Below are 10,866 nucleotides of genomic sequence, written 5' to 3' on the forward strand. Positions count from 1 at the left end.
CTGGGGTGTCTGCAAGATCATGTGCTATTAATCCAAACATGTTAGGGTGACTCCAAGGTGAATTTCTCCATTTGATAAGGGTTATACTAACCTTTTTACACCTAGTCCCTTTTATTGTGTACAGAGAAATGGTTGCTGGTATCATGTCTGATATTTTCTGGCATAGTAGTACATTGCAAATAAACTCAGTACATTTCATTTGATTAACTGTACTATTTTTGAAGGGCTTTATAATAAACACTTCAATGAAAAAAGCAGCATTGCTAAAATTTTTGTATCCAAACTGGACTGTAAAAATCCTTCAACTTGATTAAAGAAGGTAGGTAAAGTTGGGAGCCTTATGAAGGAAAGGTATGATTGCCTGTTTCACAAGGTGTCATACTCAAATGTCTATAGAAACTAGCCATTATATTCCGGCTGGGGATTATTTAAAACAGATTGTAGTCTAATTTGACTCTCCCAATATCTACAATTACTCTTTGTAACTTTCATTTTAAAATCAACCTGAATTCTTTGATTACTCAGTGTCAGATTTGATTCAGTTGGAAAATTTAAAACTGATTTACTTCTTGCCAGTGGGTGGCAGTGAAAGATCTCATAAAGCAAGATGAGATTACAGCAGGCTTAACCTGTTAGCAATTCTGGTGATTGTCCTTGTCTGTGTTTTTATTTGTATATTAAAATACCAAAATAAGAAACTGAACTGGGGGGGTGAACTGTGAATGCAGCAGTGTACAATATCTGCTTCATGGAAGGACTTTGCAGAAATATAACATCAGCATTTTTAGCACCTGTCTGAAAGTTATGTAATCTGGAGTGGTTGACATGGGAAATGATTTTGTAACCTGAATCCTTATTTCACATGAAGCTGCTGAAAGGGTGCTGGTTTTGTATGGCTATCTACAAAAGAATGCAGGAAATTGTGTAGTAAAGGATACAGCAGTGTAGGGCTGAAGGATATGCTAGTATCAGTGGAGGGGGTTATCACAGGTTGGTTGATAAACTGAAATTTGGGTCTTGTCAATTTACAGCAGACTTTCTATTTGACTTCAGACTCTACTTTGCCAGCCTAATTAAAATGTCAATTTTCTAGAATTGTTGGCCTTATTTCCATTGATATGTGCTGTTAATTTATGTGGTATACCATTCCTGTTGTAAAAGTACTGTCCTCTAATGCAAAAAAAGCATTTGTAGCTAGAATATGATTGGAGCATATCCATTTGCTCCCCTTTCATAGTGTTCTCTTCTAAGTCCTGTCTTCCCTTTGAAATGCTTCTGCAGTGATGTGTACTTGTCCCTCTTTAACCTGCTCTCTTTTTAACACCACCTGTACTTGCCTACTGCCAACTGAAAAAACTATATCTTGTCAGATTACTTCACATGTCCTTCTGATATTTTTGCATTGTCCACTTCTAAAAGAGGTGACGTAACTGCATACAGCATTACTCTGTACTTTTCACCACCGCACTCAGTTCCAAAGTTAGAATTATAGCTCAACCTTTATTAAAGTGGTACAATATTATAATGTCTTAACCAAAACATTGATTTTTTTTCCAAGTATATTGCACAGCCCACCCTTGTTTAAGTTTTATTCCAATTTTCACATTATTAGCTTTATTATTATCCATAATGCACCGAATTTCCAGAAGAGAAATGCAGTTAAAAAGACAGGTGGACTGACTATGATCTTACATAGGCTGTAAAGCAGATTACTATATGAATTGATTTATCAGGATCATGTGTACAAAGCTTAATAAAAAGCTATTACTGAAATTCATTTTTTTCAAAATCATCTTGCCTTAAATTAATCCAGCTTGATGTTTTTGGATCTGTTAGGGGGTCATCTTCCTGGAATATAGAATGCCACATTCTGCCCAAACAGCTTTTTTTGCAGATGAAAAAACTGATTTAATGCTGAATTGTTACAATGCAAAGGCTAATCTATAACTCTTTTGAGAAGATCAACACTGCGCTTTTAAAAGTTCATGTTCCTTTTCCTCTAACTACTTTACTTTAATATGCATTTTTTACAAAGTACATTACTTAATTGTTTTAATTTTATTTTTCAGAATATTACAATACTTTGGTATCAATTATAAATTAACTACAATAACATTGTGGTGTTTGCTTTACAGCTTATTTCAAGACATTAAAGAAGAAACATGAGTTGTAAATAGGACTGGATTTGGATTGTAGCTGGAACATATGCCACCTGCCAGTATTTCTTTCTCTTTTCCCTGGCTATTAAAAGGCAAAAGCAGAAATATGTATGGGCTGACAGAATTCTTAATAAATTGCTTGTATTCAATTAACATTTAATTCCTTGCAGATAAAGACCCTGTTATCTTTTAAATCCATTTTGATTTGGCATGCATTTCACCATAACTGGTAGAGATAGGATCAGCTCATTTCATCTCTATAACACTTGTCATTCCAAAGATTGCAAGAAAGCTTCACATATGGTGCAGGCAGAGATCCACTTCATTCATCACTGAGGTACAGCACCTACCTGTATAAGGCACGGTGGCCTTTATGTATCGGAAGCCCACACAAAACAGCAGTACAAGCCCAGAACAGAATTTTAGCCAGGACCCCAGTCTTCACATCCTCTTTTTGTGGAAAAAAAAAGTGCCATGCATTCTTTGTGGACTATGTAGTTGGCTATGAAAGACTGAAGATCTGTTTGACACTAGTAAGTCTAGTCCATTAATGGCATGCATTTGTATAGTGGTGCTTTATTTCCCCAAAAGGTTTTTTGTCCACACTCTCGGATACCAGGTAGCCATGACATTTTTTTTTTACTTTTTATCTAAAGGATGGTATGTCATAAAGCATAATGTCGGCTGTCATAAGCATGGGGTGCTGGATTTGGGAAAATTTGAACCTGAGGAGAGACTGCCACCAGAACCATATACAGCAGCAACCTAGTTTTCCTATACTGTATATCAATGTGTAGGGCCATGGAACTGAATAGAGAAGTATATTTGTTGTTGTTTTTTCATTTATTTATTTGGGTACTTGTAAGAGGGCTGAGTTTCTTGCTAGGAAATAGACCTTAATTGTGAACTGTTTCTCTGCATATTTTTCTCAGTTATTTTTTAGTGATTCTGATTTTTTAGTGATTGATGGTCACTTACCGTAGGTTTAATAATAGGACTAGAGCTGATGTAATGCTCTTTGAGTTAATAGCATCATCATCCAGCTTGGTTTTTATTATTATTGTAATTCACCAGTATCTACTGTTTCAATGCTATTGCTCCAATATGCTGTCACCAAGGCATGTCAAGTGTTCACACTTCAAAAAAATAACCGTTTTCTAGAAAATATAATTCTCTGCAATAAGCTGTGGTAACACAGGTTTCTTCCATTTACAAACATTAAAACCGGGGCATAGAATCTCCTATGGGAATCGGGATAAAACGGAGCAGAGGACGTGATTAGGTATACAGCATGAAGAAGAAATCAAGGATTTCATCTGTGCTAATGCACTTAATTTGCTTAACATAATATAATGAGAAGTACTGGAGATGAGAGGATGTCATTTTGAGGAAATGTTTGCTTTCAAAAACTTCAATTTAATGGGAACATCTTGTGACAAATCATCATTCGGCTTGTCAGAAAGAACTTTATGCAATTCTGCCATGTGGGGAGTAATTGGAGAGTTTAGATGTAGGTCGTTGTCAAAGATCTGTGACGTGTGAGCTCTGTCAGCCAGAGCATGATTCAGAGTTTTGGGGAATGCTTCCAAGAGACTTGAGAACTCGTAGATGTTGGAGGCAAGGTCAGCCTCTGCAGTTAAATAAGATCCTTCCTGTCCCTATGACAAGAACTAACTGACGGCTGCTGCATAGTAGTCAGGATCTCACAAGAGCCATGTGAAGTTTTGTCTCAATGCACATGATCAGGAAGTGGCTAGGCCAGCCTAGAATCTGTGCCAGACAACTGACTGTGTCTCTTTACAGCTAGGGGGTGGTTGAGGCCAAGTGAAATAATGTTCATTCACCTTTGACCTTAGTGTGCTCTGCGAAGAAGCTTGCTGTTGCTCATGCTGTATATATGGGGAAGGGGCTGGTTATGTACAGTAAATTTTGAACCTCTTTTCTATGCAAAAGATGCGCTTAGAAATGGTGATGTGGAGAGATCTCATGAAGGGATACACTGATCTGCATTTGAAGTTAGGTACTGTACATGCAATCAACAAGTTAGAATTGCAGCCATTTGTGTGACTATTCAGTCACTGTAAAGGAGAACTTGGTTAACTTGTTAATTCCTTGGTTTGTATTGTGTTTAAAATTTGTGTCATCTCAGATTTGTGTTATTGGAGGATGTACTCAAAGCTCAGAAATGTTTTCTTTTGTAATGTGCATTGCTTAGTTTTTAGTATTCCATTGTTTTGTATTTCTAAATGCCTAACTTTGGCTGTTTATTAAATTTTGACAGGACACTTTGTGTGTGTGCATGTGAGTAAGCTTGTGGGCATGCATTCTTCATCAAGCAGGGTTGGCCTGCGCTGTGAATCAGGGTTTGTATATGAGGGCAGCATCTCTGAGAGCTGGTTCAGTGAGCAGGCAGCAGCTGTGACTGGCAGGGTATCGGCGTGCCACAGCACATCTTTTATAAAACCCGTCTGCTGCACAAGCTACTTAGGGAATCTGTCTTAACACATTCTTCCATGAAGGCACTGCTGTTGCTTCCCTTTCAAGATGTACTACAGTGTCTTAAAAATACAGATTATATGTGCCATTCACTTTGTGGACTTGCTGTGTGTTTCTTTTGCATGTTTGCTGTGGTTGAAGCGTAGTAAGGATTGCCTTAAACCTGTAGGGATCTAATTGGGGCAACACAATAATTTCCCCAGTCCTTTGGGTCTCCCTGCTTCTCGAGCCTAATCCAAAATCTGGCAGGCCACAAAGAAAAATGTTTGCTTTCTTCACATCTCTATCACAGACTTTATGTTTCGAAGCTTTTTTCTTTCTGAAATTAGCCGAGTGAAAACAATTACTATAGCTTTAAAAATGTTTGCTAGATTGCCCTTTAACTGGAGTACATACTGTATAGATGTTCTCTTCAAACTGTTCTAGACACATCATACTGATAAACTGATAGAAATTACATAATAACAATAAGTTGAATACTGGTGCAGCAGAGGTTTGGTAATAAGAGTTGTCGTCTGCCTTCAATGTTGCCCAATCGACTAGTATTTCTAGAGTTGATTGAACTTATCTCGTTAATGAATTGGTAGCAATTAGGTTCTAGACTGTATCAATTTCCTAAAAAATTGATCATTCTAGCTCCTAGACGCTTGATTAGGCATAGGTGCTAGGCTTTTGAAGATTTCAGTATACTGGGTGTATTGCTATTTGGGCTCTGAGTTTTGTTGCCACATGAACAGCAGTTGGTTTGACTAAGTTCCAAGGCACACAGCAGATAAAATAAGGACCAAGATGTCCAAATCTGCAGAGCCATGGTGTGTTGGATAAGAAAAACATTTTTGATGTCCTCACTGGTGTTACCACTGTGCCTATCTGCAGTCTGCTTGAATTACTGATGAATAACAAGATCAGCAATGTAAAACTGGGGACTCCAAGCTGCTTGAAGCACCTCTGGCCATGTTATTCTGAAGCCTGCGGTAGAGTTTGGGTCTACTGAATGTGCAGTATGATGAAGTGATCAAAGTCCAAGGAAGTTATTTTCATGAAGCATACAGCCAACCAAGAACCTGGTGAAAGATTAAAATTCTGTCCCTTCTTAACACAAGTCCTGCTTGTGTTTGTGCCTTTAAGTTTTGAACAGCTGCTTTTTCTCAACTGACTCTGGGGGTTTGCTGAAAGTCTGAAATGCTGTCAGGAAGTTTTTTTGTGGTTTCCTCGCTGGATCAAGTGTGTCTGCAGAAAATATTGAAACTGTTGAGATGTCAGGTGGCATGTCTCAATGAAAACTGAAGTTTGCTTGATTTATAAGGCACGTATGAAAAGCAGTCCCCAAACAATCAAATAATTTACACCTTCAAAAAAACAGTCCAAAATGCATAAAGTCCTTCTCTCATCACACAAGTTGTACAGTATATCACTCAGAGAACTACTGCACTCGTACTGTACATTTCTTTTGCACAACCGTGATGATGCAGAAATTAACAACTTAACATTTGATTCGTTAGTTCTTATTCTTCAATGTTTCATTCTTCTAGGTCATGTGTTTGATGAAGACAAGTAGAATTGCCCTCAGTTGCACTCAGGTACAGCAGCTTAGTCACATATTGGTTCCTAAGTGGGAAAAGAAGATCTGATGGAATCAGAACATGGTCAGTGTTCATTGATCTTTGAAGCTTGTCTTTCAGGTACAGTATATGTTACAAAGGTAGAGTATTTGTAAAGGTGTGCAAAATGTAGGCTATTAATAACAGAATAAACACGTTGCAAATTTTACATTGTATTTAAAATTACAATCTAGAAAGAAGCTTCTGAAGAAATGAAGCAGCATCTGTTTTCTTTTCCATGCATGTTTTGACTTCAGCAGTATTTCTCAAATGGTAAAAAGGAGTTCTAATCACTGACTTCAAATGTAGGTCATATGAAAGCTCAGAGTCCAGAATGACGCCCAGATAGAATTGCTGTCATAAGTTATCGGAGAAGGGTTAGATAGATTTACTCTCTGTTTAATTTACTGTTTTCTCTTTTTTTAACAAATTAAAGGCCTCCTGTGACTAAATTTGTTAGACATTCTGTGAAGAAAGACACTGTCATGACAGTTTGGGCTGAAAAGGATGCATTGGTGTATGTCATCAACATTGAAATCAAAGCCTAGTTTATTTTTCCTGATGAAAGTCCTTATTCTAGTGGTAGTATTTACACCCGAAACAACAAACACCAACAAGCTTTCAATTTAGAACTGTCTTTATCGTCTAAGACACAATGAAAGTGTTGAGAAAGATAGGAAAGTCAGTCTACTCTAAAACCTTTCCAGAGAGACCAGTGCAGATATTTCAAAAAGATCTCAAGATTTATGACTCAAATGGCAGCCCGTCCAATCCACACAATTTTACTACAGCCACTTCCTTAATTATTTAATTGATAATTAGCAAGATCAACAAAGCAAATAAGAATCTTTTTATTCTAAGTACTAAAATGGAGTGGATAGGAATGGTTTCAAATCAATGGTATTAAATGCAATACAGAGATCTAACATAAAAGGAATGTTTGATACTAAGAGGAGATCATTACAGACCCACAGCAAAGCAGTCTCAGTTCTACGACCAGAATGAAATCCAGACTAAATTTCTCTAGCGTGTTTACTTTGCAGGCATTATAACTTGAAAAAAATGTTTAGGCATCCGCATGCATGAAAAGAAATTTCGTTTTTATTGCACGAAACATTATGCAGTTTTTTGAGGACACTTATTGATTTAATTTGTCTTGCAAGCCTGAATTGCATCCAAATTTATGCATATCATTGTACTGCTTTTATTTATTCATGTTGCTTTTAAGAAATAATTGCTAGATAAGGCTTTTAACAATTTGTAATTATAGATATTTCAGAAAAGACATTCGGAAAAAGTCCTAGAATGCATTTGCAAGATTGCAAGATTTTCTGCTGTAGAAGTTCATGAATCCGCTGACATTGAAAGACCAGTTTAAATTTGGATTTAATTGATTTGTGCAGAATGGGGTTGTTGACTGTTTCACTTTTCTAATGTCAGTATGTTTTTCTTTTCCGAGCAAAGGCAAGGGGCCGTTTAGAAAATACTATGAATTAATAGTCGTCCATTCTAGTTAAAACTACAGAAATTGAAATGATCCTGATTGGCACAATGGCATGGTGGTTAGTGCATGTTGCCTCACAGCTGGATCCTTCAGAGACCACGTCTTTGCCAGTCACTGTGGCCATGAATCCCAGCAACAGGTAAAAAAAGATCCCACATCCCACACCCACCTGTACTCGGCTAACATAATGACTCCTCTTGCTGGGGGGGGGGGGGTTGAGAAGTATCTGCTGTAGCTGCTTCCATTTTTAAGTCTACATCTTCCACTGAGCTGTGGGAACTTTCAGCAGTTTGTTTTGGAATCATACTGCAAAAAAAAATCCATTGCAATATTATTTGCTTAGCAGATGACCTTATCCAGGGTGACTTCCATAAAATGAAATTCACATTACCAGTTGTGAACATACAAACAAAATGAAAGATAAGGCCAGCACAAGCTGCATGAGCAGTAAGCACGAGCAGCGCCAGGAAAAACGAAACACATCTGAACAAGTGTGCAGACAATGTAGGCACCAAGCAGCAACCAGGCAGCCTGCACAAGGCAACAAGTTGGGCTGCAATCGAAATCAAAAGTGAGTGGTTATCAGAACCACAGCAGTTCTCAGAGTGTGCTTGTATGTGACTGGATTTCCTAAGTAAATTTCAGGGTTAATCACTACTCAAGCTAAATAGGAATTGCATTAAGGCAGTACATAAAATAAATCATTGTCAGTTTTAAATGGAAAAAGACGACATTTTCAACTGCATCATAGATTCTATGTGGTTCATTCTCACTCCAGGTTGTGGGTTTAATTGTATGTGGAGATTACAGGGTTTTGATGGGTTTTCCAGCATTGTCACATATACAGGTACAGTATATACAGTATAGAATTCATCGTAACGCTGAATTTTGAAATTAAAAGAATGACATTCCTTTATTTTAATAAAAATTGCACTTATACTGAAAGCAATACCTTTTTAAAGTTTACAGAGAAACATAGTTATCCTTGTAAGCGTAAAGCATCAGGGAGAATTTGCTCATTTCAGAAGGAGGGTGCCAATATTTATATCTATTACCTTTTATCTCTGATTAAACTGAAATCATTACTTCCACTCACTAGGAGTGCTTAATACACTTTGGCGATATATCACAGACATGTATTGTATAGTTTAGTTAACAATACTTTTTACACTAGTTAATAGTGTCATTCCAGATTAATTCTGGATTAAATTCCAGTTAAGTGTGCCAATAGTCTGTGACTGTATATAGAAAGATACAAAATAAGTCTATAAGGATATTTCTGGAAAACATCAACACTCCTTGAACTGTTTTACTGGGTTTTGCTGTATTACAATATGAGGTATCCACTGTCTATAGGACTGCTTTGTGACACCAAATATTCCTGACAGGCGTATTTGTGACAAGAACCCACTGGTGACACTTGGGCCCAGAACTTAAATGTATTCAGTTGTCTTAAACCTCTTCAATCCTTAATGCTACTGTGCACTTTGAATGAAAAATAACAGCTGCCGACTGCTGAAGTTTTTACTCTCCTATCCCCCCTCTCCCTCCTTCACTTCCACCATCTCAGTCTAAAAATGACATGGTTAGACTTCAAAACCAGCTGCTTTCCCCTGGCACATGCCAGAATCCCCTTAAGGAAAAAAAAAACTTTTGCTAAACGACTCCAAATGTATGGCTTTGTCTTTCACCCATTCTTGTGTTTACCAGCTGTGCTAGGAGAACATTCGCACTATACTTTGAAGCAGATGCTAAATATATATACAATAACTACAAGTGAAATTCAGGCAGCCATAGGATGGCATGAACCCACATGCCATCTTAATATTTTAACAGCAAGTCACACAAAACCCAATGACCCCAGCTTGAAGACAGGTGATCACTTGGCTATTTCAGCTCAGTCCACTTACTAATACTTCTTAAGGTACAGGACTATCCTCCAGGGGTATATTCAGAGACATGTTTTGCAAGGGATCTTCAGAATCACAAGAAACACATTTTTGTTAAAGCTAAAATTGATTCCCTTTAAAGTATAAAGGTTCAGATCCAAGAAATAATTAAAGGTGGCTATGAGGACAGACGTCTGATTGATATTCTGGTCCTCAATCCAGTGGTTGCTGTCTCAAGGGAATCTTTGCCCCCTGTAGTGCTTCTCTTTTCCTTTTGTTCATGTTGAGTCTAAAGCAGTTTTATCAAATACCTTTTACATTTCTTCTGCTTCATATTCAACTGAAAAAATACAGGTGGAGTTATGAATTATATTCTTTACATTTCCTCATCTTACAATGAATCAGATACGCTTCTCCAGTGGCATCATCATACCTGCAGGATTTTTAGTTCAAATTGAGAGAGCAGTCAGTTAAGAACATTTGGCCCATCTTGTTTGTCTATTAGTAGCCAACAGATCTGAGACTCTTGGGTGTTTCTTGAAAAAAGAGAGGATATCAGCTTCTACAACATGGGTAGGGGACTTTTTCCAGACTCATACAATGCGTTTGATAAAAAGTGCCTTCTGTTCTGAATTTTAAATGTACCTTTCTGCTTGTGTTTTCTGGGTCCAGTTTCACTGTGAATTTTGAAGAAGGCCATTGGGTTGACTTTGGCCATCTGTTGGAGAATTTTGAATACATGAATCAGGTCCCTTCATTCTTTTCTGTGTTGAAGACTAGAAAGAATTGGTTATTTTAATCTCTTAGTGTGGGGCATTTCTTTAAAGCATAGGCATGTACAGTACTTGGTTGCTTTTATTTTGACTGATTCCAGAGCAGCAATATATTTTTGTGATGTGGCGTCCAGAGGTTGTATTGTAATTGTACAATTTGAATATAAAAGCAGGGTCTCGTGACACAGCATTACAAACACGTTCAACAAGATTATGGTTTAGACATGACTCTTGGCAATAAGTCACTAGTCAATCTTTTCCTGCCCGAGAACTAGCATTCTGGAATCGATTCCATGCTAGTGACCACAAATTACTTACTTTTTCCTTTTTTATCACAAAGAGAGATCTACAAGGAAATCAGGATCATTAACCTTTAATTAGTCATTGGTTTGTTTACCATTTCATTCTCTTTGAATTGACCATTTAAAATCCTTCCTCAAACTG

Source organism: Lepisosteus platostomus, chromosome 10 (genome assembly GCF_059453375.1).
Source record: "Lepisosteus platostomus isolate fLepPlt1 chromosome 10, fLepPlt1.hap1, whole genome shotgun sequence".
NCBI lineage: Eukaryota > Metazoa > Chordata > Actinopteri > Semionotiformes > Lepisosteidae > Lepisosteus > Lepisosteus platostomus.